This window comes from Pinus tabuliformis, chromosome 2_2, assembly GCF_031772625.1.
Source record: "Pinus tabuliformis cultivar Carrire ecotype Pingquan chromosome 2_2, CPIR1, whole genome shotgun sequence".
NCBI classification, from domain to species: Eukaryota; Viridiplantae; Streptophyta; class Pinopsida; order Pinales; family Pinaceae; genus Pinus; species Pinus tabuliformis.
Genome location: NC_142300.1, coordinates 803929034 through 803935152, shown reverse-complemented (window position 1 = coordinate 803935152; position 6119 = coordinate 803929034). Strand labels below are relative to the sequence as shown.

At 47.9% G+C, this 6119-nt stretch overlaps 1 non-coding gene and 1 pseudogene across 1 annotated transcript; both read left to right on the top strand.

The window, feature by feature from the left end:
- Window positions 1–251: 251 nt before the first annotated feature.
- LOC149195385 (18S ribosomal RNA) lies at window positions 252–2062 on the top strand (annotated as a pseudogene).
- Window positions 2063–4714: 2652 nt separating this feature from the next.
- Window positions 4715–4868, top strand: LOC149195384 (5.8S ribosomal RNA). Its single transcript, XR_016255245.1, has one exon. It is a non-coding gene; the product is annotated as a 5.8S ribosomal RNA (ribosomal RNA).
- The last annotated feature ends 1251 nt before the right edge of the window (window positions 4869–6119 follow it).

Here is a 6119-nt window from a genome sequence, read left to right as displayed (position 1 = left end):
GATCGCTCATTTTCTTGTTGGTTAGGCCGTGGCTACAAACTCCAGAGTGGCCTTGGTGCATTTTGGCTTGGAAGGTCTGCCCATTTGTTTGCCATGTCCTTGGCATGTTGCATGTGCTTCCTTCTTGGGATGCAAGAGGTGCAAGGCATAAAAGTTTTACATGATATCTTGACATCTCTTTGACTTGATGGGTGTTCAGGTTGGCTCTCGGTAAGGGAGCACCCGAAATGCCCTTTGAAGTGGGAGAGTGATACCTGGTTGATCCTTCCAGTAGTCATATGCTTGTCTCAAAGATTAAGCCATGCATGTCTAAGTATGAACTAATTCAGACTGTGAAACTGCGGATGGCTCATTAAATCAGTTATAGTTTTTTTGATGGTACCATACTACTTGGATAATTGTACTAATTCTAGAGCTAATACGAGCACTAAGTCCTGACTCTTTGGAAGGGATGCATTTTTTAGATAAAAGTCCAGAGTGGGCTTGCCCGCTTCTCCGGTGAATCATGATAACTCGACGGATCACACAGCCCTTGTGCTGGCGATGCTTCATTCAAATTTTTGCCCTATCAACTTTCGAGGGTAGGATAGAGGCCTACCATGGTGGTGACGGGTGACGGAGAATTAGGTTTGGATTCCGAAGAGGGAGCTTGAGAAATGGCTACCACATCCAAGGAAGGCAGCAAGCGCGCAAATTACCCAATCCTGACATGGGAAGGTAGTGACAATAATAACAATACTGGGCTCATCGAGTCTGGTAATTGGAATGAGTACAATCTAAATCCCTTAAAGAGGATCCATTGTAGGGCAAGTCTGGTGCCAGCAACCGTGGTAATTCTAACTCCAATAGCGTATATTTAAGTTGTTGCAGTTAAAAAGCTCGTAGTTGGATCTTCGGTCGTAAAGGTCGGTCCGCCTACTCGGTGTGCACCTGCCCTTCCATCCCTTTTGTCAGCGGCATGCTCGTGACCTTAATTGGCTAGGTCGTGGTTTCAGCGTTGTTACTTTGAAAAAATTAGAGTGCTCAAAGCAAGCTTATGTTATGAATACATTAGCATGGAATAACATGATAGGAGTTGGGTCCTATTGTGTTGGCCTTTAGGACCAGATTAATGATTAATAGGGACTGTCGGGGGCATTCATATTTCATTGTCAGAGGTGAAATTATTGGATTTATGAAAGACAGACCACTGCGAAAGCATTTTCCAAGGATGTTTTCATTAATCAAGAAAGAAAGTTGGGGTCTCGAAGACAATCAAATACCTCCTAGTCTCAACCATAAACGATGCTGACCAGGGATCGACAGATGTTGCTCTAAGGACTCCGCCAACACCTTCTGAGAAATTAGAGTGTTTGGGTTCCTGGGGGAGTATGGTCGCAAGGCTGAAACTTAAAGGAATTGATGTAAGGGCACCACCAGGAGTGGAGCCTGCGGCTTAATTTGACTCAACACGGGGAAACTTACCAGGTCCAAACATAGTGAGGATTGACAAATTGAGAGCTCTTTCTTGATTCTATGGGTGATGGTGCATGGCCATTATTAGTTGGTGGAGCGATTTGTCTGGTTAATTCTGATAACGAATGAGACCTCGGCCTGCTAACTAGCTATGCGGAGGTTCCCCTTCGCGGCCAGCTTCTTAGAGGGACTATGGCCATTTAGGCCATGGAAGTTTGAGGCAATAACAGGTCTGTGATGCCCTTAGATGTTCTAGGCTGCACGCACGCTACACTGATGCAGCCAACAAGTTTTTATTCCTGGCTCGAGAGGATCAGGAAATCTTCTCAAATTGCATCATGATGGGGATAGACCACTGCAATTATTGGTCTTCAACGAGGAATTCCTAGTAAGCGCATGTCATCAACTCGTAATGACTATGTCCCTACCCTTTGTACACACCACTCGTTGCTCCTACCTATTGAATGATCCAGTGAAGTGTTCAGATTGCGTCGACGATGGAAGTTTGCCACCATCGACGTCGTGAGAAGTTCATTGAACCTTATCATTTAGAGGAAGGAGAAGTCATAACGAGGTTACTATAGGTGAACCTGCGGAAGGATCATTGGTAGCAGGGGTTTTCTTTTTTGGTTCGGGTTGGTTGGGCGTCGATAGCAATGTGGGACTTTGTGGTGCGTCTCTAGGGGAGCGGGTTTGGTGTTTGGCAGGAAAATTGTTGGTTGCTTGTCTCGAGGTAACGCTTGTTTTTTCGTGTGTGCTTGCAAGCCATGCTTGTGCTTGTCCCACCCATCCTTTATTTTTTTTCCCCCCAATGTGTTTCTGCAGGGGGTTCGGAAGCTTGTTTCTTGGGAGCCTTCCGACGATCTGTTCGATCGGGCATGGTTGCTGCAGAGTTGAGGTGCTTGGTAGATATGATGGATAAATTTGGACTCATTTGTAGTGGCGGTGCTCGATCTTTTGTTTATTGGAAGGCATGGTCCAAGGGTGCGGGCTTCCATAGTTGGTTCTCTCGAAAAGGCGGCGGCGGTTGATGTGTTGCTTGGGTGAGCTTTTTTCTGGTGGTTGGGTCGAGGGAGTGGTTGCGCATGCGATTGGCAGCTCAAACCTTCTGTGAGGGGAGATTGTCGGGGTGTGGTCAGTATGGGATGGATGAAGAGCGGTTCAACTCATTGGGCTGGCCACCCTAGTCCCTCCCGATCGTTCCCTGACATGCCCTCGTGAAAGGGTTGGGTGTCTAGGTAATGAAAAACCCATCCCTCGGTCTGAGATCCTTCGAGATTGCAATTTTCCCTGCCAACAGGCATGAGGGTGGCAATCTTATCTCGTGCCTTTGCCATTGAGGGAATTCCTTGTCCTCTTGTGAGCCACTCCCCTTCTGAGGGAAAAAGAAGTAGTGGGTTGTGTCTTTGTTCCTCCCTTTGGATTGTGGGTTTTTTTTGGGACTTGCATCATTTCTTCGTTTTGTGGTGTGCGCTTTGCGAACATCCTTCTCTCTAGTGGCCTTGCACCATCGATGCATTTGTGGCCCACGGCTTTCTCCAGAGTTGAGTGTCATCCCGTGACAACTCCTCTTTGGAGTTTGATTCTTTGACCCTTGTTGACTCTCTCACTGGAAAGGTTGTTGGGTGTTTTGTACATGGAGGGGTGTAATAGTTGGATGGGTTTGTGTTATGGGCAGCAGTCTATTTGTCGTTTGAAGCCTTGTGCCGTTGGGTTGGGGGGTTGTTTGCCTCTCAGTGATGTGCTCCAGACATTGGTCTTATCATGGCCCTCGTCTTTTCTATTGGTCAATTTTGGGTTGTGATTTATTTGCTTGGTTGTTTGCTATGTTGTAAAGCTAGAAAGGGTGTTGTGCTGAATGCATGTGGGAGGGTGTGAAGAGGTGGGGCGCTTTTTTGATTGGGTGCCTTGTTTGATTTCTTTTTGGTTAGTGGACATCTGCTTGGCATGCTGTTGAGCTTCTCTCTTTTCTTGGGATCTTTGTTTCTTTGGTGTTGTTTTCTTCCCTTATTCCTTTTTCCCCTACCCTTACAGAGGAGAGGTGGGATTGTTGTGGATTGGTGTTCGGGAAGGACAAAAAGCAGTGCGAGTTCCCAGGGTGGCCACCCTAGTCCTTCTCGATCGTTGTCCCCTGCAATTCCCCCCTTTTTCCGAAGGTGTAGGGTTTTGGAAGCTCGTTATCTGTTTGAGCCTTCCCTTGTGAGCCGGTGCCACGTTTGATATCTCTTTCTTTCCTGTTGTTTTCTTCCCTTCTTTCTTTTGGCCCCTTAGCTTTACGGAGAAAATGTGGGATTGTTGTGGATTGGTGTTCAGGAAGGACAAAAAGTAGTACGAGTTCTGAGGGTGGCCACCCTAGTCCTTCTCAATCTTTGTACCCTACAGCTCCCCCCCTTTTTGCGAAGGCACAGGGGTGGGGATGCTTGTTCTCTGTTTGAGCCTCCCCCTGTGAGCCGGTGGACGTGTTTGATATCTCTCTTTCTTTCATGTTGTTTTCTTCCCTTCTTCCTTTCTGCCCCTCACTTTACGGAGAAAAGGTGGGATTGTTGTGGATTGGTGTTTGGGAAGGACGAAAAGTAGTGTGAGTTCCCAGGGTGGCCACCCTAGTCCTTCTCGATTGTCGTCCCCTCCAATTACCCCCTTTTTGCGAAGGCACAGGGTTGGGGAAGCTTGTTCTCTATTTGAAGCCTCCCCTTGTGAGCCGGTAGCCACGGTTGATATATCCCTTTCTCTCTTGTTTTCTTCCCTTCTTCCTCGTGGCCCCTAGCGTTACGAAGAAAAGGTGGGATTGTTGTGGATTGGTGTTCTGGAAGGATGAAACACAGTGCAAGCTCCCTGGGTGGCCACCCTCATCCTTCTCGATCGTCGTCCCCTTCAATTCCCCCCTTTTTCCGAAGGCACAAGGCTTGGGAGGCTTGTGCTTTGTTTTCTACCCTTTTCCTCCTTGCGGTCCCTAGCTCTACTGAGAAAAGGGGGAATTGTTGTGGGCTAGTGTTGGGGAAGGGCTAAAAGCAGTGCGAGCTCCCGAGGTGGCCACCCTAGTCCTTCTCGATCGATGTTCCATGCATTTCCCCCCTTTTTATGAGGGTGTGGGGCTAGGGGAGATTGTCCAGTGTTCGAGCCTCCCCCTGTCAGGGGGTTAGACACCTTTGTTTCTCTTTCTCTCATGCGTTATTCCTCCTTTTGCCCCTTGGCCTTACATTTGTTGTGGGGGGTGCTCCTATTTAGTTTTGTGGCTGATTTTTCAGTAATACGTGGAAACGACTCTTGGCAACGGATATCTCGGCTCTTGTTATGATGAAGAACGTAGCAAAATGTGATACTTAGTGTGAATTGCAGAATCCCATGAATCATCGAGTTTTTGAATGCAATTTGCACCCGAGGCCTCGGTCGAGGGCATGTCTGTCTGGGTATCGCATCCCATTCAAACGAGCTCCCTGCAATATGCTAGGGAGCAGCAGAGCTGGTCGTCCATGCCCCATGCAGTGCGGTCGGCTGAAATACCTCAAGCAATGTTTCGTGGCGTGCGTCGACGAGTGATGATCTTGTCCCCTTAGATGGGCAGTCGGCGTTAGCCGATGCGGACTTTGTGTGGCATCACTCAAACTTGCTTTGCTCTCCCTTGTCCTCCCATGGGATAGGGCAGATTTAGCTCCAACTTTGTGACCTCAGCTCAGGCGAGAACACCCACTGAGTTTAAGCATATAATTAAGCGGAGGAAAAGAAACTTACAAGGATTTCCCTAGTAGCGGCGAGCGAACCGGGAAGAGCCCAGCATGAAAATTGGGCGGCGGCACCGCCTAAATTGTAGTCTGTAGAAGCGTCCTCAGCAGCGGACCTGGGCCAAGTCCCTTGGAAGGGGGCACCTGAGAGGGTGACAGCCCCGTCAGACCGAGACCCTGCCGCATCACGAGGCATTTTCGGCGAGTTGGGTTGTTTGGGAATGCAGCCCTAATTGGGTGGTAAATTCCGTCCAAGGCTAAATACGGGCGAGAGACCGATAGCGAACAAGTACCAGGAGGGAAAGATTAAAAGGAATTTGAAAATAAAGTTAAAGAGTGCTTGAAATTGCTGGGAGGGAAGTGGATGGAGGCTGTCGATGCGTCTCGGTCGGATGTGGAATGGCTCAGGCTGGTTTGCCGCTCTACTTGAGGTGCAAACCAACACAGGCTTGTTATAGACATTTTTGGGCACTGCAACCCCAAGAATGAAATGTCCATAAAACAAATACTCCTAAGTCCCTAAAAGTTTTGTTCTAACCCCTAAAGGAGCAAGGTCAACTGATTACAGCTTCTCCCAGAAGTTCTCCATGAAAAACTGCTCAAAACTGGTCAAAATAGGATCATTTCAGCTACTCCATAGGCAAAGTGCGTTGCATCTCACCTAAATACACTGTGTGGGTGCGTTGCATTTCAAAAAGCCCTTATATGGGGTGCGATGGGCAAGAAGTGACAAATGGTAGTGTCATTCCGTGAGGTGGAGAGGCATGGAGTCTTCCAGAAACTTCTCCTGTGACACTTGCCTCTCTGAATTCGACCAAGGATGAGTAAGAGATCATCAATCTCCAAGTGGAAGAAAGAACTATCAGAGTGAAGACATTAATCAAATCACAAGCTGACTCATATCCCTTACATATATCTATATATCGATCCCTCATCCCAGAGATC